Genomic DNA, 25,763 nt, shown 5'->3' with positions numbered 1-25,763 from the left:
TGGCACAACTACCGTGAGGCCCACCATGCCCACTCTGACCCAGACCTACAGGCCAGAAGGTAGGTGTCCATATGGGTTCTGCCCGCTTTTCACCTCCACACCCATGTGGGCACTAACGGCACTCCAACTGACTGCTGTATCGGAGCCTTCACCAGCCCTCCATCCTGCCTAGGCTGGCCTTTGAGCTGAGTGCCCTGCCTCCAGGCTGGCCCCATTCTGTCCATCCTTCCAGCCAGAGGCAGTGTCCTGAGGCCCACACCTGCTTCTCTCACCTCCCTGTGCACCTGTAGCCTGTGATTCTCAGGACCAGCACAGCTCCCTGGCTCAGCTTCCTCCCCTGCTGTCTGCAACCTGTCCCAGACACCCTCTCTCTGCTTGCACTTCCCCTGAAAGCTACATCCTTTTAGTAATCATACACACTACTGCGTGTCCTCTCTTCCTCTCTGCTAACTCCTGCAGGTCCTTCAGGATTCAACTCCTATAACACCTCTTCTAGCAAGCCCTGAGAGCCAATCTGACTTAGATGTCCCCTCTTTGGGGTCTTCCCTGCTCCCTGCTTCCCCACCCCATGCTTCCATCATCACAGAACTAAGAGCTGCAAATCTTTCTTTTCTATCTTCTGCACCAAGTTCCCTTTTGGAAAGAGGAACTAAACCCAGATAGAACCACCGTTGATTTTGTACCTACAACAACCCTCAGGCACCAAGCACAGTGCTTGAAAAACCACAGGCATTTCTGGAGAGGAAAGTGAATGCGTTTTTCCATGTAAACTTGTCACAGACCCAAGCAGGGGGGCTTCGTGTATCCTGGGTCTTGCAAAGGCTCCTCAGGCTGAAGTTGAACTCGGTGACTAAGGGAACTGTTCTTTCTACTGTTGCCCACACTCTTGCTTTATGACATCCCATGTGGTCACAATGAACTTTCTTGACCCTGACTATCAGTTACCACAAATGATCACTGGCCCGGCAGCAGTTTTCTGGCTACAGTGTGGGTCAGAGTCAGTGAGGGCAGCCAGGAGTCTCTGCTGGGCTGCAGGTTCAGGTCAAGAGAGGCTGGGCCTTAGGGGAGTTCTGGGCAGCCCATCAACTTCAACTATCCCTTCTGATGGTGCCCAGCCTGGACTGTTTGTGACTCCTGAGATACTCCAGGGTGTAAAATGTGTCAGATCCCAAGTCTCCAGTCTACTAGTCTATTTGTTTAAAAATTACATCCCACCTGTTCCAGGACAGACATCAGGTGCCTCTGGCTTAAGCAAGGAGCAGCCTATATGTGCAGAAAGCCTGATGCAACAAAGGACTCTCCCTGGCATCACTTCTCTGCCAGGAGCTCAGGGTTTGCAAGGGTAAGACAAGGAAGGCCAAGTGGGCTCCAGGCTTCTCCTGGCTCCCTTAGGCTCCAGTTCTGGTCCCCCGCTTCCCCTTACTGACCTTGAGATCAAAGTGGGCAATTTTCTTTGTGTGCAGGTAGTGCACCCCGTCCAGGATCTGCTTAATGAAGCTGGTGGCCTCCTCCTCACTCAGCGACTCCTTCTGGGCCAGGAAATCAAAGAGCTCTCCTCCAGACACTCTGCAAGACATCGGTGGGGGAGGACCATGCCCAGTCAGCTCTGCGCAGCAGGAGGCCAGGCTGCTATGGGGTGGGGGGAGGGTGTTGAACCTGCCCTCCTCCAGGCATCCGGGAGGGCAACATCCCCCTGGCCTGCATCTTGGGGATGCATCCAGACAGCAGCAGGGGTTGAATGGGCCTCTGGGTGCGCTGCTCTTTCCTTGCCACAGGAATGGGTCACAATGGATAATCCTGGCCCTTATTTCCTCGGGAATGTCTGGAATGCCCTACAGGAACCACTCAGGCCTTGTCTCAGCCCACCGATGAGTACCCTGAGCTACAGGTCACTTGCTACACCGTCACACACATGTGCAACCTGAACTGCAACTAACTTCTTTCAACCCCTGTGCTTAAGATGTGTAAAAGCTCAGTGCTGTATATCCTGAGTGGCCATTTCCCTCACGTGGTCATCCGGCCATGTGGAAGTGGTCTTGGGCTATCTCCTGTCAGGGAGCAGTTCGTTAGACTCTATCCCTTGATAATGAAACTCTGCACACTTAAATAAGAGACTGAAGGAATTATGACTCCTTATGAAGGGCTATACTATTGTAGCAATATGGGGAACATCTGTCGGGGGGGGGAGTTTGGGGAGGAATTCTAGTCTAGATGAAATTATACTACAAAATTCAAAAAAATCAACATAAAAATAGAAAAACAACAACAAAAAAAACTGCCTGAACTAAAAGTCTCTCTCTCTCAATCACTTTTTTTTTTTTTGTAAAGATTTATTTTTATTACAAAGTCAGATATACAGAGAGGAGGAGAGACAGAGAGGAAAATCTTCCGTCCAAAGATTCACTCCCCAAGTGAGCTGCAACAGGCCGATACGCGCCAATCCGAATCCGGGAACCAGGAACCTCTTCCGGATCTCCCACACGGGTGCAGGGTCCCAATGCATTGGGCCGTCCTCCACTGCTTTCCCAGGCCACAAGCAAGGAGCTGGATGGGAAGTGGAGCTGCAGGGATTAGAACCAGCGCCCATATGGGATCCCGGCGCATTCTAGGTGAGGACTTTAGCCGCTAGACCACGCCGCCGGGCCCTCAATCACTTTCTTAACCTAATAGTTCACTCCCCAAATGACTGCAATGGTCAGGGCTGGCCCAGGACAAAGCCAAGAGCTCAAACCAGATCTCTCATGTGGTGGTCATTTTCTGCTGCCTGCCCAGGCACATAAGTAGGGAAATGGATCGAAAGTGGAACAGCCAAGACTCAGACTGGCACTCTAAAATGGACTGTTGCTGCTATAGTGGCTTATTTACTGTGCCACAATGCTGGACCCAGATTCTGAATTTTGTGTGTGTGTGTGAGAAACCTAAGTGGTTATAAATAGAACGTTGGCAAAAATATGGTGACAGAGGCCATTGTGGTGGAAATGAGGAACACATTGTAGACAGGGGGAGAAAGGGCCACCTTTGTTAGAAAGTAGCAGAGAACTTAGACTGTGTCTTGTGGGAGGTGGGACCTGGTAACTAATGCAATGGGATATTTGGCAGAGGAAATTTGTAGGGAAGATGTTGAAGGAATGGCCTGATTTCTGGTTCCTGTTGATCGGAGTAATATTCAAAAAGAGCAAAATTATTTAAGGACAAAAAATGTTCATCCAAAGAGAAGAAAAATGTGAAGTACTTCCAGGAGACAATGGTGGAACAGGTGTAGGATAAACATTCCCTTCGAAAAGTGAGAGGTGGGAAAGGAGACAGCAGGGACAAGCCCCAAGCCAGTCTGGATGAGAATAACCTTAACCGCCGGCTCAGCACTCCGCCCTCTGAGCTCAGGGGAACAGAGTCTAGCGTTTGAGAGAGAAAGCAATTCTAAGCCTCTTGGCAAAAATAAGATCATGGGTTAGCTAGAGAGCAAAGGTGTGGCTAAGTATCATTTGATAAGGAGATTACTATGAATCAACCATTTCCAGGGAATGAGGTGATTTCAGGAAGGGAGGGGCGTGTTAGCAGGACTATGAAAACGAGTCACCACCAGAAACTGGGACCCATTGTCCAAGACAATAGAATGATGACCCAGGAAGTCATCTTGAAGGACCTGGGCTGAAGGTAACTGCTGCTCCTCCCACAGGTTCATGCTACTAGGGTCCAGGAGCTAGAACAACATCAAAGGAAAAGCCTCCCCTACCCAGGCACCTGCTCTATGGACTCGACTCCTCAGATCCTGTTGCCACATTCCTCAGTCACAGCAGGCGCAACTCCCAGAAGGCCCTGGTGTGGCGTGCCCTGTGTCAAGTAAAACTGTGGAGGCATGGCTGCCTGCACCTGGATGTCCCTGAGAGCTGGGGAGCCCTGGGCAGAGAACTGCCTTGGGGAAGAAGCCAACATGAAGAGCACCCATTGGGACAGCACCCAGTGGGGCTGTGGGGTGAGGCTGCCCTCAAGACTCCAGACCAGCAGAGCTTTTGCACTTGCATTCCATCCAGGAGAACACCAACTAGAAACTCCAACTCACAGACAGCCACGGCAGGGCTGTCTTACCCAACAAAGCCACAGGAACTGAGCTACACGAAGTGGCAAGAAACACAAGCTGTCCCAGTGGGCTGAGGGGGCAGAGTGTTAGACTGGCGTGGGACCCGTCACTGCTGTCTTCTGTTCTAGTTGTCCCTTTTAGAATGGGAATATCTGGGCCTGGTGCCATAGCGTAGTGGTTAAGGTCCTTGCCTTGCACACCTGAGATCCCATATGGGTGCCGGTTCTAATCCCAGCAGCTCCACTTCCCATCCAGCTCCCTGCTTATGGCTTGGCAAAGCAGTCGAGGACAGCCCAAAGCTTTGAGACCCTGCACCTGTGTGTAGGAGACCTGGAAAGAAGTTCCTGGATCCTGGCTTCGGATTGGCTCAGCTCCAGCTGTTGCAGCTGCATGGGGAGTGAATCAACGGACGGAAGATCTTCCTCTCTGTCTCTCCTCCTCTCTGTATATCTGGCTTTGCAATAAAAATAAATAAATCTTAAAAAAAAAAAGAAAAGAATGGGAACATCTCTCTCCTATGCCTGTGCCACCACTGCACCCTAGAGATGCATCCACATCAGACGGCACAGGGTCACAGCTGCAGAACATCCTGCCTTGGTACGAGTCTGATCTTGACTTTGACCCATAAGTGATTTAGAGACCCTGTAGACAAGACACTGAGCTTTCAGCCTCAGAGTTAATGCAGGAGTGAGTTCAGAATGTTGGATCTACTCAGTTGGAATAAATTCTCCTCATATTCGAGAAGGACATAAGTTCTAGAGGCAGGAAGGACACACGGATAGAATGCTCTAGTCTAAATGGCAGACAACACAGCGGGGCAAACTGAAACTGAAAACTTAGATTCCACTCCAGTGTTGTCACTGACCAAGTCAACACACTCCCCTTCTCTAGTTAGGTCCAAATTTTCTCACCTACACAATGGGCAGATTGGGCAAGATGGCCTCTCAAGTCTCCTTTTTCTGATTTCATAAAAGGTGGCTCCATTAATTATACTAATCTCTGAAGGCTCTAGAATATCATGTTCAGCTACTATTTTTTTTACATCCTACATTCTGACATACTATGTTTGCTGTGACAGGAATACAGACAAACAGGGCAAAAGCAGTCTCTACCATGGACTTTGGCTTGCTGACTCCGGCCAATACAGCTGGGCTTGTTGATTCTATCACAGACACTGGGATAGGCAGCCAGCGTGAGGCTGGGAGAGAGGACCCCAGGGAGAGACTGGGCCAGTGCATCCAGGACCCCAGGATAATCTGGTGAGCTTATTTATCACAAGGATTCCTGGATCCCACCATAGACCCTACCCAATCAGATTCTCCAGCAGTGAGGCCTTGAAATGGGTAACATTTACAATAAATAATGACATGTGAGTAATATTTATTATCATCATGCATATTCATTGAACATTTACTCTATTACATGATTTATGCACATGATATTATTTAACCATGCAATAATCTAGGGGCTAAGGACTATTATTTTCCTGTTTCATGGTTAAGGAAACAGCATCTCAAAGAGGTTAAACAATTTGCCCACAATCACGCAGTCAGTAAGCAGAACAGCTAGCATTCAAATTTGGACAGAGTGATCTCAAGCCCTGGCTCACACTTTGAACACTTTTACATGGCCACATGGTTCTATTTCACTTTGGGGACTTGCTCCCTGACCCCCAGTCCACCCTAAATATAGAGCATCACAACCTGCTTTTCACCTTTGTTCAAAAATGTCCAGGAACACACCCAGACAGACTCAGAACCTGAGCATCATGAGAAGAACAATCAGACACGACGGACTCAGCAGCACCAGCCAAGTATCGTGACCTAAAAAGCTGGTACTGAATCAGCCTAAGCCTGTCACCAGAACTTCCCACAGTGAGGGGCATGTCCCATACACAGGCTGCCCACAGAGTGGCAATGAGCCCAAGTGGCTTCTGGGTACCTGAAAAAAAATGGCTAGTACACTGAGAATTGAATTTTATTTTTAAAAGATTTAGTTATTTTAAAATTAGAGTGACACAGAGAGAATGCCAGAGACAGCTCTTCCATCTGCTGGTTCACTCCCCCAACGGCTACAAAACTCAGGGCTGGGCCAGGCTAAAGCCAGGCCCCTGAGGCTCCATTCTTTTCTCCCACATGGGTGGCAGAGGTCCAAGCATTTGGGCCATCTTTCACTGCTTTCCCAAGCGCATTAGCAGGAGCTGGATCAGAAGCAGAGCAGACAGGACTCCTATTGGCACTCCGATATGCAATGTCAGCATCACAGGCAGCAACTTAACCTGCTGAATCATAATGCTGGACCCCAGAAACTGAATTTTACACGTTGTTTATGGATGTACACTTAGCCTAATAATTATTATACCAGATAGGATGCCTGTGTCCCACATCTGTGAATCTAGATCTAATCCTGATGTCTAGTTCCTGATTCCAGCTTCCTGCTAATGTAGATCCTGTTAATGTAGGTGGCAGTAGCAATGGCTTCAGTAGTTCCTACTGCCCATGTGGGAGACCCAGATGGAATATCCAACTCCCAGCTTTGGCTCAACTCATCCTTAGCTGTTGCAGCCATTCAGAGAAAGAAAATCAGCAGACAGGAGTGCTTTCTCTCTGCCAAAAGGAAATGTTTTCACATTTTAGCTTTAATTAATGTAAGTTTAAAGACTGAAGTGCTAAAAATAATTTTTCATTAAACAAATATTACTTGATGGGTTTGGTAAGATTGCACTTTGCTCTCATCATGGCATTGCATACAAGCTGAGATGGGCTGCAATGCAAAACGCATACCAGTCTGTGAAGGCTTAGTGTGCAAAAATGAAAGTAAAATATCTGAATACTTTTTATATTGATGACATGTTAAATAATACTTTGTCTATTTTGATTAAATTATTGTTAAAGTTAATTTGCACTTATTTTAACTAATTCACATTGTTTTTTATGTATGCAATACAAATTACATTTCTGTTGTTCAGCACCAATAAGGAGGAATTCTTTAAAATTAGCTCCTAGTTTGCAGGAAATATAGGGGATGGAGGAACAAGTTAAATAATACTGTAAGGGGTTGGTGTTGTGGAGCAGTATATTAACCCACTACTTACAACACCCACTGATTCAAATCTCAGCTTCTCTGCTTTCAATCCAGTATCCTGCTAACGTGCCTGGGAAGGCAACAGAAGATGGCCCAAGTATTGGGTTCCTGTCACTCATGTGGGAGACCAGGATTGAGTTCCTATTCTTGGCTTTAGGATGGTCCAGTCCTTGTTTTTGCAGCTATTTGGGGAATAAACCAGCAGCAGATGGAACCTTTCTCCTTTCTCTCTCTCTGTCTCTCCCTCCCTTCCTCTCTCCTTCCCTCTCTTTTCCTCCCTCCCTGCCTCCCTTCCTCTCTTCCTCCATATCGCCTTCCCCCTTCAAATAAATAAGCCTTAAAAACATACCACCAAGAGGAAGGAATAAGTTAATCCAGACTGGTATGATATACAACACAACAAGTTAAATTCGTTTCTCCAACAAATCAAAGAGAACGGCAATAAAAGCGAGAAGGGGGAGAGGAAAGGGTGCAGAGAGTGAGATATCTTGGAGATATCTGAGAACCTTTCCGACGGCCAGATGTGGCCTGAAGTGGCTGCTGCACAGCTTACTCTCTGTCTGCTTGGTGAGTGAATCCCATGCCCCAGACCCACGGCTGTCCCCACTGAAGGCAGGGCTTGGAACCTGGAGCACCCGACACTGTGGAAGGAGTGACCTTGAGTAGACTCTGTAGTTGGGGGTCAAAGGGCCAGGACAGTGGCCTCAATTTTTCAGAAACAAAGACTCAACTTATACCTTGGGGTGGAGTGTGTGGGAGTTCAGGTTTTCTTCCTGCGAAGTTGGAGAGAGAAACCTTCTCACGGCACCTTGCAGGTGGAGCTGGGAGTGGGAGGGATCTTGATATCAATGCTGGATGAGTGCTCTGAGGCCCTCAATAAAGGCCCTGATGACAAGGCCAGGCACCTGCCCTTGCTGGGGTGGCAGAGGTGGACAAGGGTTTGACTTAGGGTTCAAGTTTGCCAGCTGTGCAAGGTGCTTTCCCAAAAACACTCACTCACCAAAAGAAGAAGTTCCCACTGGTCAGATAAAGCAGCAGGTGCCAAGAGAGCAAATGGCTTGCCTGAGGTCATACAGCCAGGGAGCAGCAGAGCTAGGCTTGCAACCCAGATCTCCTGCCAGGCCATGACATGTCCTTCTGCCCTGCTCCTTCCAAGCTGCAAAGCCTGAGTTGTTCACACAAAGAGGAGCACTCAAAGTCACTCTGGCAGTCCTTCTTAGCTGCAGCCACCATAGCCTCATTGCCCTGTACTTTGTCATCTGTCTCTCTTCCCAATTTTAACTCCCATAGTATTTAGTACAAAAAACAAATTTAGTAGAAGTCGCTGTGGACCAGAAGAACACAGGGAAGAGATAAAGGGTTCAGAAGATCAATACGATAAAGAATGCTCTACATCACAGACAGAAAAACTTTGGCAGTGCAAGAGACCCGTACAGAATCCTTCGTGAATTTCCTAACTCACAGGGCCTCCTGCTACAACACTCAGATCCCAGCCCTGCTCCTCTCTGAGCCAGGGCAAATCCTATAACTAAAAGAACAAGCCTATAATTCCTACTGTAAGTAAAATATATGTTATCACTGGAGATGCATTCTATCACCTGGGGCCACAGGCCTACGGGAGACCTGGACAAAAGGGCCAGCCACTGCAGCCATGGCTTATGCTCCTGCACAGACCCAGAAAGCTCAGAACCCTGTCCATCAGTCCCAGGACATCCAAACCAAAGAAGAGTACCTCTTTACAAAGCTCAGCAGAGGAGGCTGGGTTTTGTTTGTTTTTTTCCCACAACATACTTCCCTCCAAGACCTTCCCAGTGCAAAAACCCAAGGCTAGGATCATCCTGTCTCCTACCCTCTCACTTCCCCAATCTCTTCGGCTTATAGGTGAAAAAGCCCAACCTGAGAGAGCAGCTTCCTCTCTTCCCAGAGGGTCCCAGGAGTACCACCTCTGAACGACTCTTTAGTGTGGCTTCTGCTATCCTTCCAGTCAGGTCTGCCTGCTGGGACTCCCTGGGGATGAGGGTGCCCACGATCTGGTTGATGGCAGGGAGGATGCAGCTGATGTCCTACATCCTCCTGCTCTGCCACCTGCCAGGGTCTTACTTTCATGGGCCCAAAGCAGTCAGGGGCCTGCAACATGCAGGACAGACACGCACAATTCAGGGCGATGTTCACACATAGCACAAGTTGATCTACTGAGCTTCTGATTTTTTTAGGTTTTTTGTTTTGTTTTTGAGAGGGTCCAATAAACTCATTTTAAAGAAACTTTTTTTTTGTTATTGTTCACTTGAAAGGCAGAGTTGTAAAGAGAAAAGGAGATGCAGAGAGAGATTTTCTGTCCACTGATTTACTCCCCAAGTGGCTGCAATGGCCAGAGCTGGGACAGGCCAAAGCCAGGAGCCAGGTACTTCATCCAGGTATTTCAGGAGGGCAGCAGGGACCCAAGCATTTAGACCATCCTTCACTGCTTTCCAAGAAACACTGGCAGGGAGCTGGATTGGGAATAAAGTGGTCAGGAGTCAAGGTGGCACCCATTAGGGATGCTGGCACTGCGGGTGGCGGCTTAACTCACTGTACCACAGCACTGACACCTCTATTGGGATTTTTTTTGTTCTTTTTTTATTTTTTGTTTTTGTTAAAGATTTATTTATTTTTATTACAAAGTCAGATATACAGAGAGGAGGAGAAACAGAGAGGAAGATCTTCCATCCAATGGTTCACTCCCCAAGTGGCTGCAATGGCCTGAGCTGAGCCGATCCGAAGCCAGGAACCAGGAACCTCTTCCAGGTCTCCCACGTGGGTGCAGGGTACCAAAGCTTTGGGCCGTCCTCGACTGCTTTCCCGGGCCACAAGCAGGGAGCTGGATGGGAAGTGGAGCTGCTGGGATTAGAACCGGTGCTCATATGGGATCCTGGTGCATTCAAAGTGAGGACTTTAGCCACTAGGCCACAGCACTGGGCTTCTATTGGGATTTTGAACACATTCTTTCTACTATATAGGAGTCAACTTATCTGAACAACTCAATGCTGCTCATCCCTTTAACAGCCACTGCCAAAGGCAGCTGCTTCAAGGATGTCACAGATGAGACAAAAACAGCTGAGAGGGACTTCACTCAGGGCTCAGCATGTGCTCCTGGGACTGCCCAGCAGAAAGCAGAACAACAGCTGGGCTGGGGAGGTAGGACCTCATTGTACACTCTGCCATAAAACCTGAAGCTGAATAGTTGAGTAGGTATCCACAAACACCCAGATTCAAGTTTGGGCCACCCACCAACAGATTAGGGCACAGGGAGGACCAAGAGGCCAAAGAATTCTGGTCACTCAACACAAGTCACCAAATCTGAACACAAAAGGTTATTTATTGACACCTGTCCTGGAAGAGCCCTCTGCCCTCAGACCCTGACCACAGGTGTTGAAGCAGAGTCTTGCTGGGGTCTTTTCTAATCTCATATATCCTTAGTACTCTGAGGACAGTGAGCTGGCTTGGATGGGAAAAAGGAGACAGAAAAACTGAACATGAGCAGCATCATGGCACAGTGCGTTAAGCCATCATTTGTAATGCCAGCATGCTGTACGGGAATGCAGGTTTGAGTTCTAGCTGCTCCACTTCCCCTGAGGGTAATGCACCCAGGAAAGCAGTGGAGGATGGGCCAAGAGCTGGGACCCCTGCCATCCAGGTCGCAGACCCAGACGGAGTTCCTGGCTCCTACCTTTGGTCTGGTCCAGATCTGGCTATGGCAACCATTTGGGGAGTGAACCAGTTGATGGAAGATCTTCTGGTGCACAGCCTTTCAGATAAATAAGATAAATGCTTTTTTCAACAAAAGAAAAAGAAACCATGAACAGACAGAATCCGCAAGCCAGGAGCCCCAGGATGAGGACAGATGTTAAGGAAGGTGCAGCTCCACTCCTGAGAAGTGTGTACATATCTTCTGAACAGTCCAGACTCAACTACTGAGCAACCACAAACAGGAGAAGCAGGCAGTCTCGCCAGTAATTAAAATGACAGCACACGATCAGGGTATAGCTATAACGATCGGTAAATAATGAGACATGTTTTAAAGTCAATGACCCAAGACTGGCACAAATGATGGCAAACAGAAACACACCTATGCTACAAGTGGTACTGGTTAACCAACACCAGCCTTTGAAAGTATCAAGAGCCCTCAAACCAGCATCCCTTCACTTAGTCACTCCTGGAAATTTAGGTAAAAGAATTACAAAGAGAAGGAGAAACTGGTGGGATGACAGCTGATCTTTAGTAGATTCTGGAATGGTTAAAGACTAGGTAACACAAACCAAATGTTCAACAGTAGGGACACAGTGGTAGACAAACCACTCAGGCAAAAGTAAAAAGACTGTTTACGGAATTATATTACCTGGAGAGAAAAAGGAAAGCAAGGAGTTGGACCATGGTTGTATAAAATAGATAAAGATGGGAGAACCCATGGAAAAATGAGATTGCTGTGTTTGGGTTTTGCATTATTGACGTAATTTCTTTTAGTCTCCATAAAGTCATATATTTTTTTCATCTGGTTTCTTCTTTAAAATACTAGACTTCAAAGAAGGGGTGTGGCCCTTCCATCAAAGTGGGGGCTTTGTCACTGCCAATCCTCAGCCTCAGAGCAGGCCACACCTAGGGCTGGCCGCACCTGGGGGACTCACTGGCTGGGTTGGACAGGTGTGGGTGCAAACTAGCTCAATGGCTCAAGAGGTTCATGGGAGGGACATGGAGGACATGATAGGGGCTGCGATGGGGGGAGGGGAGAGGGCGGACAGTCTTATACACTGGAATCCTGGTGTGGATGATGTGAGGAATCATATACAGGAGTACACAGATTTCTGTTTGCTACTCCAGGCTGCACCCTGCCAAGCCTAGGACAGCTGTCAATTTAGAATGACCTCAAACATCAGATTATCTCTTACCACGCCCCCCCAATCTCTGGGTAGCATCTTGCTAGCACCGAAAAGTGACTAAGTCTTTCTCTGCTCTTCACTGTGAAGAGCTCTTCTTGGGTTAGTCAATCCTCTTAATGGTGCTGCTGCTCTTCTTAGCCCCATTCTACAGATGAGAACACTGAGGGACTCAGCCTCATGCAGAGACTACTGAAGAGGAATGGGGACTTGAACCCAGGAGCTCTGATATGGGACATAAGTGTCAAGTGTCCCATATGCCTCCCTCAGCCTGGTCTCATATGGTCAGAACGAGATGATAAAGGCAGATGGCTCCGTGTCTCTTTGCCCCCAGGATGCAGTGGAAGCCTTACTCAGACCACTGCCCCGTGTCCCACTGTGGTTCAGCAAGCCCCCTCTCCCTTGGCCCAGGTCCACAAAGCGAATGGGAGCCTCCATGGCAGAGGGAAACTGTCCATCATCTGACATCCTCCTCTCCTGTCCTCTCCTCTCCTCTCCTCTCCTCTCCTCTCCTCTATCCTCTTCCTCTTCCTCTTCCTCTTCCTCTTCCTCTTCCTCTCTCTCTCTCTCTCTCTCTCTCTCTCTCTCTCTCTCTCTCTCTCTCTTTCTCTTTCTCTCTCCTGCTTGGGTCCGCTTGCTGTTACCCTCCCCAGGCATGGGGCCCACCGGGACCCACCCTCCCCTATCCTGCCAGCCCTCCCCATCCCCACTGCCCACTGTGGGCCCTCAGCACCCCACTCACAGCTCAAGGATGAGTACAACATCAGTGCGGTTCTCGTAGACATCGTGCAGAGTGATGATGTTGGGATGCAGCACCTGCCGCAGGATGCTCACTTCCCGCTCGATCTCCTCCCGGCACACGCCCCGCCGGCTGGCCCGGCTCTGCCGCTTCTTGATGAATTTGGCTGCGTACTCTAGGCCTGTGCTTTTCTCACGGCACTTCTTCACGATGGCAAATTGACCACTGTGGACACACAGACACACACAGTGAGAACATCACAGCGGCCATTGGGGAAAAGGCCAATGCAAGGTCCTTTGAATCATGTCACCTTCCAGCATCTGCCTATGACTGATGAACAGTAACTGGGATGGGTTAGGTGCTGCATCTCCTCTCCTTGCCTTGAAGCCTTTGCTAGCGCCCTAGAAAGAGGTGGACTTGGTCAGGATGACATAGCCTTGTGCTGACAAAGCCTTAGCCAGACCTGAAGTTGAGTATCTCCCAGATGACCGTGCCATGTCCAGCAGCAGCCTGGGTCAGCATGGCTATACTGGAGGCAGCCTTACAAAGTTGGTCATCCCAGATCATCCCAGCAAGAGCACTAGTGTGAGCCTGCGGCTGTAAAAACAGACAACTGATGACCAAGGAGAGGTCAAATGATGTGTCTGAGGTCATCATAGAGTTAACAGCAAACCCAGGCCTCAAAGCCAGCCCAGTCCACTGTCCACAAACCTCCAGGAGAGTTAAGAGGAATCAAGACTGAGCACTGGCACCCAGGGCTGGGCCTTGGGAACCCTTCAGTGCAGATATCCATAGAGCCCTGAGCCAGCACCCTTGGGTGTTCCAAGGTCTTCCCACCCGCAGGGCTGGCAGTCCCCCAAGTGCTTCTCCATCACAGTTCAGGTAATCGGCAGGACAGATGTAAGCCCCCTGGAGATGGCCAGTGGCCACCTCTCCTGGGAATCCTCCCATGCTCTTTCCACCATTTACACCTTGTCTTCCATTTAATTCCACCTCCTATGCCCAAATTTCCACTTCTTGGATAACTCAGAATGCTATGGTTCAGTGTAAAGCCCTCCTAACGGTCCACCAGAGTCCAGGCTAAGGATGCACTTTGAGCAACCTGGGGTAAAAGTGACTCGCCAGTCAGTGCTCTGAGCATCTGCCCCAATCTCAGCAAATAGCCCTGCCTCATCACCAGGTTGTTATCAGAATAATCTTTAGTGAGACAGTCCCAAAGGACTTGAGTGACAGCAATAAGAAAGTCAAATGGAGCAAAGAATATGAGGACACTTAAAATGCTCATGGAAATGGAGTTCATAGATGAATTTCCTATGGGGGCAGCAATAATTGAAATCCATATAGAGTTTTTTCCTAAGATGTCTTTTCCACAAATTGCTGAAGATAACACCTAGATCTGCTGACACAAGATTTCATGACAGCTCTTTTTGAGATGTCACCAAACCTAAACTCATGTCTCTCTCCTCCTCTATGCACCCAGACCCATCTGAGCATCTACTCTGGGCTGGGCAGTAAAGGGGCAGCGACCAGAGGGACAGATGGCAGCTCCAGATGAACCTCTGGGGAGACTGCTGTTCCCTGGAGGCTGCACTAGGCAAGGGAAGTCTGGGTGGCACTGGCCCTCACATCTCAGCTACTAAGGCTGAAAATAGAGCCCAGCCCTATGGCTCAATTGGCTTAAACCTCAACTTGCAAGCACTGGAATCCCATATGGATATCAGTTCATGTCCCAGTTTCTCCACTTTCCCTATCTATCTCCCTGTTTATAGCCTGGGAAAGCAGTAGAGGATGGTCCAAAGCCTTGAGACTCCGCATCTACATGGGAGACCCAGGAGAAGTTCCTGGCTCCTGGCTTTGGATCAACTCAGTCCTGGTCATTGAAGCCATTTTAGAGTGAACTAGTGGATGGAGGATATTTCTCCTTTCCTTCTCTCCATAAATCTGATCCGCCTTTCCAATAGTAAATGAATCTTTAAAAAAATACTGACTTGGAGCTGTCCACACACAAGGGGTTGATGCAAGTTGCCTGAAGTGAAGCCTCTCAAGCCAAAGTGAACACATGCAGAATGACCTCTGACACAAGTGGCCACTTACAGATACTTGAGGCCTTGAGGACACCATGTCCCTTCACAGGTGCCAGCAAACCCTGGACAAAGCCTCCAGCCCCAGGTGGTCATGGGTCTCCGTGTCAGGAGAGCCACACCCCTCTCCTCTCCCTCCAACAGCACAGAGGGCTGGTGGCAGAGCCTGGCGAGTGTCTTGACGGCTGCCTGAGTGTGCACTTGGCAGCTGGGGAAGGTGGAGTTGAAAGGTTTGAAGTGGTGAGATTCCATTCCCACAGCACACAGGTAGCTGGGATGGGCCTGGCACCCCAGTGGCCTAGATCCCAGCCCTGCCCTCTGCTGCTTGGATAAGGATCAAGAAAGGGCAGGAGGGCTCTTGCAAAGTCCTGCTAAGTTGATTGGGCCACGCTGATACAGCCAGTCCATGGTCTTACATGGGAAACAGGCATTTGAAAAATTCCTCCTGCTCTCATAACATCAAGTGTTTGCTTTTCTGCCTGAACTTTCTCCTTGTGAGAGAGGTGGGCACGGCTGTTCTTCCTCCTTCCCAAAGGAGCCAAGTACCAGGCAACACCACTCACCTGGCCTTCACTCAGTCAGTACAGGAGGAGCCCCCATGAAGGCCAAGGTCCCTAGCCAGATTCTACCTGACCTCAGGTGCTTACAAGAGAGGAGAACACTCACACCCCTCACCCCCAAGTTTCAGCCTGTGGACAGCACAATTGGTAGGCTCCAAGGAGAAACAGGCCTGGTCTCAAGGACCTTTGCCATCAGCTGGAGCAAGCCTAGACCTGCTCTGGCCATTAGTCTCCCCATATGTAAAATGGAAAAATGACTCCCTGCTAGAAAACAAGTGAAAGTTAGAAGCAGCTGTGCCGTGGGTTGAGAGTCAAGACCAAGGAATGGCTTGTGGGAAGGCCCAGCAAGAGGCACCAAGAGACAGAAGTCATGGATTCTGACAGTCTGCGGCATGTGGCAGGGAAGCAGGGAAAGTTTGGAGGCACCCTGATGATTCCAGGGCACAGCCAGATGTGGGGCTCTTCCTGATCTGAGCCATTAGCTAACTCCTAAGAGCATGGGAAGCTAGGACAAGCAGCAGGGCTGGGATACAAATCCAGAGGCAATCAACTTGCTCTACTAAGTCAACCAGTACGGGGCAGAATGGAGCAGTCCTATAGCACTGGAATCCTCAGCACATGGTGCTAATAAAAAGCAGACTTGCTTCTTACAGTTTTTAACTCCTGCTTTTCAATTCTCACAAAGTGACACCCTCATGGCCTGGACAGGGCAGACTACCTTCATCGCACCTGGCCCCAGCCCTGGCTGATCAGACCTGTCCTGTTGATGACCAAGGACCCTCGCTGGAGGCTGGAAAAGTCTGTGTGAAGGGTGGGGTTGCCTCCCATTTCCAGTCCCTGTCTGCTCACGGGTGTGCATGTCACCAGCTAGCCCAGCCCAGGCCAACTGATGCAGAGCTGCACAGAACACGAGGACCCCACCCAGGCACGCGATGTCATGTAGATCAAGAGGGAATCAGGCAGGAAGTGTTCCAGGCAGAGGGATGCAGAGATGGGGTTCCTTCTCCTGCTTCCGCATGTGGTCAGCACAGTTCCTCTCCCCACCCTGCAGGACAATTAGCCTCAATTCCTCTGGAATTACCCTGACTCTTTTGGGGCCAGAGGGCGAGAGATAACACTTAGACATCTCCAGCCAAGACCACAGCTGCAGATGCAACCCTTCAGCTACCAGGGCTCAAAGGCAGAAGCAGATTAGCCTGATGTAAAAGGCCCAGTCTTCGATGCCAAACCCACAGTCTATCTTGGGATGGTGTCTCTGAGCTCTCTCTCTGCTCCTCTGCCTTCCTAACACAGCCAGGTTCCAGCCAGTCCATTCCTAACTCCTACAAACAAAATCTTCTTCCCAGGGCTGGAGCACCTGACCTGCTTCTGGGCCCCCAGTGAGCATGTGCACAGTGTTGGTGTCACCTAAATTCAGATTGTAAAGTCAAGTGCTGATTCCTGCAGTAAGAACAAGGAGGCTCAGCCTCAGGCCCCTGTGTAAAGCAGACACCAGGCTGCCCCAGCCTCACCACACCAGGTTGGAAACAAGGCAAGAGCGTGAGAACCCCATGGAAACCACATGGTTTCAACAAATGTGATTTTTTTCTCTTTCTATCCACTGGGTCACCCTCACTGATCCTTAGCCTCCAGCTTCCCATCACCACATAGTCTCGAACTTGACTCAGCTCTATCCTCCGATCCCAGTTTAAAGACAGTTCTGGGGTAGGAGGCTGAGGGTAGAGTACCATGGCAATGAAAAGGAAGGGTCCCCAGGGAGAGTCAGGATCTAAGGCGGTAAATAGCACTGCAGGACATGATCACCCACAGTCACAGCAAAGAAGAGACCAGACATCCAGGAAGACAAAGTTGAGTTAAAAAAAAAATTTAACACGTAATATGGTCAGAAGCAAGAGCAGGAAGAAGAGTCAGCATTTCAGGCCACAAAGATGACGGTAAGGGACAAAAATTTACCAAAAGCCAGGGAGGCAGCATGTCAGGAACTAGGCAGGCAAGGGAAGAGGTGAGAAGCAGGCAGGAAGTGGCAGAAGAACCTGCAGCAGGTGTAGGGGTCCTGAGCAGCGGTGACATTGGCCAGAACCTGCAAACAGAAGACGGTGCAGGGCCATTCAGCAGGACTCTTCTCCCAGCCAGTGAACCAAGCTCAGCACTGAATAACCCTGACCACCTTGCCACTGACTAATCTCTTGATAATAGCTTTGAAATTTGAGGTATGGAAGCTTCTCTCCAAGAAACCTTGCACAGAAATCTGTTAAGTTAAAAAGAAGAAGAAGAAAACAATTATAACAACAAAACATATGTGAAGCAGCATTTCTGTCTGAGGAGAGACCTTCTAAAGGCGCCCACCTACCATAACTCATGTTGAGGGAGTGTTCCCCAAAAACTCTAGGGAACACAATTTGAGAAGCATAGCTCTCTAGTAGGGAAAATAGGCCCTTGGATGATTCCAAAGGCATTTGAAATTATAACTAAGAAAAAAGGAGTCAATGTTGTGGCATTGCACATGAAACTATTGCCTGCCACACCAGCATCCTATATGGCCACTGGTTTGAGCCCCACTGCTCTCCTTCTGACCCAGTTCCCTGCTAATGCACCTGGGAAAGCAGCAGAAGATGGCTCAAATGTTTGGACCTTCCCATCTACATCAGAGACCCAGAAGAAGCTTCCTTTGCCTTGGCCCAACTCGTATCATTGAGGCCATCTGGGAAGTGAACCAGCAAATGAAGGATTCTCTCTCTCTCCCTCTGACTTTCAAATAAATTAAAAATTTTAAATTTTAAAAATAAAAACAGAATACACATTCTGAAAATGATCATCTGGCCTTTGAAGAAGTTACTCTAAGTCAAACTTAGGGTCAACAGTAGAGAACACATGGGGGATAAGCATCAGGAGTCAGAAGTCTCAGAGAGCTGAAGCCTGACCTATAAATGGCCCCTGTTCACAGAATCACAGGTGGCTGCTCTGTGCTGGCCTGCGGCCACTGCTTTCACAGGTTTGCTCATCTAATTCCTTTGCCTGCAGACTAACTTCCTTCCTCTGGCTTTTTTTTTTTTTTTTTTTTTTTTTTTTTGCTGTTGTTGTTGTCAGAAAAATACTTAACACACACAGAAAAGGAAGGAATTGCTGTGCAAAGCCAAGTCAGGCTGGGGAAGAATCCTCTTTGGCAACTATTCTAAGTAGAGGCACACTGAATGCTGCTGTCAAATTAATGTAAGCTTAATAAATTAGGCTTCGTGTAAATTGGACTTCGCAATATCCAGATGCTTCCAGTAACAACAGCTTGGTGTTCTGCTACTTCTCTTAGTAGTCTATAGAGTCTTGATTCTGGACACTGACCTGATGTAAGCTACTGTAGCAGTGTTGGGCTGGAGGGCTACCTTCACTAACCTGCCCGTCTGTTTGCTCAACATATGTCCACCCATCCATCCATCCATTCATACAAGTCCACTTCTCCCTTCCCTAGTCTATACCTCCATCCTTCACTTACTTAAAAAAATTTCATTTGTTCATTTTCATTTGACTTGAAAGGCATAAAAACAAAGATGGAGAGCGATCCTCCAGCTGCTGTCACTTACCAAATACAATAGCCAAAGGGGGGTTGGGGTGGGTCAGATTGAAGCCAGGAGTCCAGAATTCAGTTTTTGTCTCCCACACAGGGACACAGGACCCAAGCACTTGAACCATCACCTGCTGCCTTGCAGGATGCACATTAGCAGGAGGCTAGATTAGAACCAGGACTACATACTGGGCTCCAATGTAGGATCCGAAAGGGCAACTGTGCTAAACAGCTGCCCACATTCTCTTGTTTACTTATCACTGTCCTAAATGGTAAGAGAAATCTCACAATTGGAAGAATTTCCCGTCTATAACAGAGATCAGAGAAACACAAAGAAAATTAAATACAAGATGAATGTGAAAGAAATATCTGCAATAATTGAAGAGGCAGGAAACCATATCCAAGCTATTCAGTGGTGGCCCCACCTCCCCACTTCTCTGCCCCACTTCCTGCCTATTAAGGAGGTTCTTTTCTTGCAGAAATATACCAGGAATCTGAACTTACCCTTTCCTATCTCCCCTGAGGGAATGACAGGAAGGGGAAAACAAACTCAAGTGGCTGACAGTGCCCAGTGGGGTCCAGCCCACCACTCAAGTTCCTGACAATCAGATGTTCATTTTATTTGGGAAAGAACTACAACAGCCTGAGGTTCTTGTTCACTGTTAGAGACAGCAGCCAGGACCAGATTGGGTAAAGCCTCAGGGAAGAGCTATAAAGGATAAGACCTCAAACAGGTACAAGGAAAGGACCACAGGGAGGACATGGGAAAACCCAGGTGGAGGTTCTGCTCTTACTGTGGGGTACAGGATCACCCTTATCAAATAGTAAAATAAACATCTTATCTTCTTGAAACCCTTCTTCCCCTTTAGCATCCAGAGTTCCATGAACTCTGTCTGCCTGGTCCCACTCCCCTGTGATCCTTCCCATAATTCACATATGGTGACAAAGCATCACCAAAGGTTGACTTCTCTCCAAAATGACATGTTCCCAATGCATAGCGTATATTTGACCAAGAAGAGGTATAGTAGTGGCAGGTTTAGGCACATGTTGGACAGATGGCAAAAAAATCACATGAAGATAGACAATATTTCTGCTTTCCTAAAATTCATACTGAACCACTGGCTCTGCAGAGGAATGTGTTTTGTGTATACACGTGTGTGCTTTTTGACTTCTGTGAAACTTTTATTCTGATATGGGCTTCCTGATCATTCCTTAGCAGTGCCCAGGACTGCCTCTCACTAAACACTCAGGGATGTGGGGCAGGAAGACCACACATGGTGAGTCTGTGCCAGAGTAGAGATTAGCAGTCCTGGCTCCATCACTAGTTTCCAAACTCCTTCTCCTTTGAGAGAGTAATCACAGTAATAACATGATGAAATACCTACTTTGGCTCCTTCCCCATTTCCTGGCATGCAACTCCTAAAATCTTTGAGATGCCCTCTGGTCATAAGGGTCTTTCCCTGTGCTAATGAACTGACTAGTGGCTGGCAGCCTCTGGGTAGCTTCAGAACGGGAACAGAATAGAAGAGACTGAGGCTGGTTACAGCATTGGGACCTTCCAACCTTTCAACCTCAGTTCAACCAATCACCATTTCCCAATGATCTAATCAGCCTCACCTATATAACGAAGCCTCCATAAAACCCCTAAGGGTTAAGGTTTGGAGAGCTTCCAGACAGCTGAACTTGTGTGGATTCCTGGTGGGTGGCTGCTCTGCGCACCTTTCTGGTGGGAAGCTCTTATCCCCTATGTGTTTCTTCATCAGTCTCCTTGGTAAGATCTTTTACAACGAGTCCTTGTGAGCTACTCTAGCAAATTAGTCAGACCAATTTATGGCCAGAATTGATAGGTCAGAGGTATTGGTGACAACCTGTGACTTGGAATTGGTCCTGAAGGTGGGACTGAGCCCTCAACCTGTGAAATATGACTCTACCCCCAGACAACATCAACATTGAAGTGACAATCGGAGGACAAGCCAGCATCTACTGCAGAACTGATCCATTGCTGTTGGAAAAAAAATTGCCACATCTGTTGGTGGTGGTAGGGTGTCAGAGATGTTGTAGACAGTTGCATAAGAGAACCAGGAGAAGCATTTTGGTTTGTGGGTTTTTTTTTTCCTGTAGCCTTCTACATTTGGCCATAGAAGCATATTGAACATGACAACAGAGGAGGTGTACTTCCTTCTGGGTCTCTGTGACCTAACTGGACTTTCCTTGCTGGGACTGTACATCACAGATGAGCATGTCACATGCATGCATCAGCATGAGACACAGCCCAGAGATGCACAGAGCAATTTCTGGATTTCCACTGCACACTACCTGGTCCCTTGCTATTAGAATAACCACAGGCTCTTGAGATGTATTGGTTATGTGCTGCCAATTCGATTTCCAGAGACAGAGAGTGGCCAGAACTTCAGTTAAGGAGAGCAGATCTTGGGCAGCCAATAAGAGGTCCCACACCATCTTCACAGCCAACACAACTAGAAACACGCAAGCACCACAGAGGTATTTCAAGTACAAATAACCTGGGGAGTCATCTTAGTGTCAAATACCCTGCAGCCTAGAGGAACCAGCAGAGGAAGAACTGTCACCTTGATCACCATTGCAGGGCCTAGCTCAGCCCCAGTGCTCAGCCAGGGTTTATAGAAATGCTGACCCACACTGAAGAGGCAAGGAAGGGTGGGACAGCCTTGTCACCTGCAATAGTTCCCCTGCCCCTCCCGCCAGCGTAGCAGGAGCACAGCCTTGGAAGATTCACTTCAAAACCAAAACATTCTTGATCGATTGGTTTTCGTTATGAAAGAAGCATGCTCACTGTTTTTAAAAAGAAAGAAAACAGAACAGCGCAAAGAGGAAGCTAAAAAGTTTTGTTTGCTCCCACCTTCCTAATACCTGTCACATCCTTGCCAGTTTGCTCTCTTAGATTATTTTCAGTGCATTCCATAGTCATTTTGTTTTGTGTTTAAATTGTTTTTGTTGTTGTTGAGAGGCAAGAGGAGAAAGAGCAAGCTCCGGAACTCTGATTCATTCCCTGCCTCCCATGGTCCTGGTTGGAGTCAAAGCCAGGAGTCTAGACAGAAAGCCAGGGCTTCATGTGGGTGGCAGAAGCTCAAGTCCTTGAGCCCTCACTGCCGCCTCCAAGGGTCTACAATAGCAGGAAGCTGGAGTCTAAGCAAGCATTCCAATGTGGACTACAAGCATTGTAACTGAATGAACCATGAGCCCACAGGCCCATCTCTGCTCACTTTTTTTTTTTTAATATAAGAGGGATGTACACTGGTTTTACTATTTTACAGCCTTTTATTTAAATCCTCCACTTAATAATAAAGCATAAACATTTCCCACATAATTAAAAAGTCTCTCAATACCTAGTTTTTTAACAGCTGCATGAGGGGCGGTCTTTCAGATAAACTGTGATTTATAAGGCAGATTTTCAATGTTGGGCTTGCATTTGTAATTTAAAAATACATTTTTTTGAGAGATGTGAGTAAGCCCCCATCTACTGGTGTACTCCCCTAATGTTCACAACAGTGGTAACTGGGTCAGGCTGAAGCTGGGAACCTGGAATGCAGTCCAAGTCTCCTACAGATGGTGGGAACACAACCACTTGAGCCGTCACTGCTGCCTCCCAGGGTCTGCATTAGCACTGAGCTGGAAGCAGGAGCTGCTGCCAAGTGTGGAACCCAGATACTCCAAGGTGGGACACAGGTGTCCCAGCTCTGAGTTAACCATTAGGTCAAACAGCTTTGAATATCATTAAATCACAAATGCCAATCGCCATTTTTATATCATAATAAATAAGTCTAATATATAGACTATGTATATCCCTGTATTACTTAAGAAACATACAAAAAAGTAAAATCCCTAATGATATGCTTAGTTATAAGGTTTTTAATGCTTAACTAATCATCATCCTGAAAGATCGACCAACGGTGCCAATGGCAACAAACAACCTCAGCCCACGCCAGCTGCCCCCAGCCAGGCTTCCCCTACATCTCACTAAACACCGGCTTGGTGCCTTTTTTTGGTCTTTTTTCCAACATTGCCTTCTTTGAAACTCAAAAGATGATGTTTAACCGAAACGAAATTCAGTGGGAGTTGATTATTAGTAAGAACACACCTCTTATCTTGTGTTAAGGGTCATGGATGCTTTGCTAGTTTTTCCATTTATAAATAAAGCTCTTCACATGTTTAACCCCTTGTTGAGTGTGTTCCACATGTCTCCCCGGACTAGCTATCTCATGGCTGAGTCATGATGGGTCTGTTGTCTAGACAGGCGCTTGGGGCTCTTGTCGGCATCTGATGGGGGCAGCCAGTTTGGCCTTCACCTCTCTCTCCTGCCTGTCCTTTCCTGTCCTAGGGATGCTCAGAGGGAGTGATCCTATGCCTTAGGAGACTCCTAACAGCCTGGGTCACCCAAACACTCCCACCAGGTGACACGTTGACCCTGCTGCATAGGACTGGAACGTCTACCAGCGTCCCTAGCCCCTTGCCCCCTGTCCTTTCTTCAGACACTGTGATCCTGCTCCTGACAGTGTCCCCCTTCCTAGCTGACTTCAAGGGCTGGATAGAACACAGCCACGGGTGAACGTGCTCTGTTGCATGGGGTCTTGTATTCCCCCAGGGTGCACCTCATCTAACAGGGCAACCAGCACAGCAAACTCCTCTAGAATGAAAAGCCTCTCTCCTTCCCATCCTTCATTACCCATGAGGTCATGTGGTGCCCTTTGCAACAGGGCTCCCAGGATGCTCTGCTTCCCAAAATGACTGTCACAAAAACATTTGTTGACCCTGAGAAGCTCATCCTCTTCCTCATTGCCAACCATGAACCTTCCACAGTCCACCCTACTTCCTCTTTGCTGTCTTGGTGCTCAATGATGACAGCAGCAGCCCGGGTCAGGGCTGTACTTCCATCCTCCTTCCTTTGCACCTGTAGTTGTCAAACTTTGGTGGTATGTCAGAACAGCCTGGGAAGCCTGCTAATAATGCACTTATCCAGGTCCTTTGTGGGCTTAACCAAATCAAAACTTTTTTAGCGTGCATGTGGTGGTGTTGCATCTTCCTTTCATCTATGTTTTCTGATTCCAGGGATCTCTGTGCCTCTCATGGTAAGTTACCTTGTCATTCATCATCAGGAGTTACAGGTGAAGCAGGGCTACCTCACTGCAGCACCCATGGACCCAGAACACAAGCTCAGGAGAAGAGTGAAACTGCCCACTCCAACCATCATTGCTCTCAACAGCCAAAGTGACCACAAGGAAGCATTTCCCACCAGAACAGAACAGAGCCACCTCCACCTCCTTCTGCCTCCAGGCTTGCAGGTGGCCCATTCCCTCATCCACACCCTCAAAGAGATTTAGCTCAGCCTCTGAGTGCCCAGGGGCCTGGCGGGCAGGGAGGGGTGGAAGAAGCCAGTCCAAGCCCTCTTGGAAGCTCTTCTCTCCCTCCCTGGTCTCCTCCCAGCCAGCCCCAGCTCCCCAGCAAAAGCCAGAATCCCTGCTGGGCCAGCTCAGAACTCAGCTGTGTCATCGCCTCTGTCAACACCACCTCCAATTAGCAGCAACCAGGCGCCTTCAGGGCTGCCGCTCCTGCCCGATCCTCTAACTCTGCACTAAGTTGTTAAGGCTTTGGCACACTGCCCCACAGCTTGTCTTCAAGTCCAATTGTCAGGACCCAGAAAAACTACACACCACCTCCAACTCGATTTCCTTTTCCTCCATCTGCCCAGATGGGCATCTAGAAGGCCACTGCACACTTAACCCAGCCATCGAGCCTCCCCCATGAGCTGTCTCTAGGGGTCCATGTCTTCATTCCATGACCTACACTGGAGTTTCAGAGGGGCAGAGTGATCCAGCAGCACTTTCAGAGCATGGAGTGGGAAGGACCCCAGGATCACTCAGGCTCTGTCACCAAGACAAGGACCATAGCCACTGCAGGGTGAGGATTAACTGTAGGGGATAGCATGCAACCAGGCAAATGCCAACACCTGTGATTTTATTTTTAGCTTTCTCAACCTCACTTTCCTTGCCTATAAGATGAAGTTAATCCATTTATCTTACAGGCTGATAGAGAAAATTTATTTGAGAAATATGAGAATGCTTATTCCAGAGCCTGGCACATCCTGAGTGTCATAGAACAGTTTCTGATGGAAGGATGAAGCAACAGGACAACAAACATCATGGTTCAGAGTGGACACTTGCACCCATGGTTACAGGCTGCCCTGCCGGCACTGCTCCTCAATATCCCAAGAACAAACAAAATTGCCTCCCAGAGGCCCACTGGGCAGTCCCTGACTTGCACGCAGCCCAGGCCAGCCAGCCAGGCACATTCCTGTCTTATCTTGACAGCTGGCAGGCCCTGGCTTCCCTCCAGAGCACGGGAGGGAAGCCAGGTTGCATTCGCAACACATCAGGGCCCAGAAGAGCTATGGGACAGATTATCCCACTCGGGTCGCCTACTCTCGTCCCATTTCCTACAGGTCCAGGTCTTCTGGCCCAGTCTGGGCCTGGCCAGCCAAGGCTCCCAAGGCACGAAGGAAAGAAGTGTTTTCCCTCTCAGCCTAGTGGGGTCTTATCACCCAAAAGACCCCAGGGCATCGGTAGGAAGTCCTGGCAGGAACAGCTGAGATCGCCATGGCCATAACCATGGTTCTGTGCTGGATGGCTGCATGTTCTTCCTGCTGTTGTCCACAAACCTGGACAGTTGTCACCTGTTGGCTCACCTGGATCCCACCGAGTGCTAGAAATGTCAGTATCTCA

At 48.5% G+C, this 25,763-nt stretch overlaps 1 protein-coding gene across 1 annotated transcript in view; it reads right to left on the bottom strand.

The window, feature by feature from the left end:
* DAPK2 (death associated protein kinase 2) overlaps window positions 1–25,763 on the bottom strand; it is an 84,471-nt gene that overhangs the window by 39,468 nt on the left and 19,240 nt on the right. Inside the window, exon 2 of the mRNA XM_058665700.1 lies at window positions 12,815–13,036. The gene's annotated coding sequence lies outside the window, so the exon portion shown is untranslated. The remainder of the gene's footprint in view (window positions 1–12,814; window positions 13,037–25,763) is intronic.

The sequence above is a fragment of the Ochotona princeps genome, chromosome 6 (assembly GCF_030435755.1).
Source record: "Ochotona princeps isolate mOchPri1 chromosome 6, mOchPri1.hap1, whole genome shotgun sequence".
NCBI lineage: Eukaryota > Metazoa > Chordata > Mammalia > Lagomorpha > Ochotonidae > Ochotona > Ochotona princeps.
This window is presented reverse-complemented; position numbering and strand designations above follow the sequence as displayed.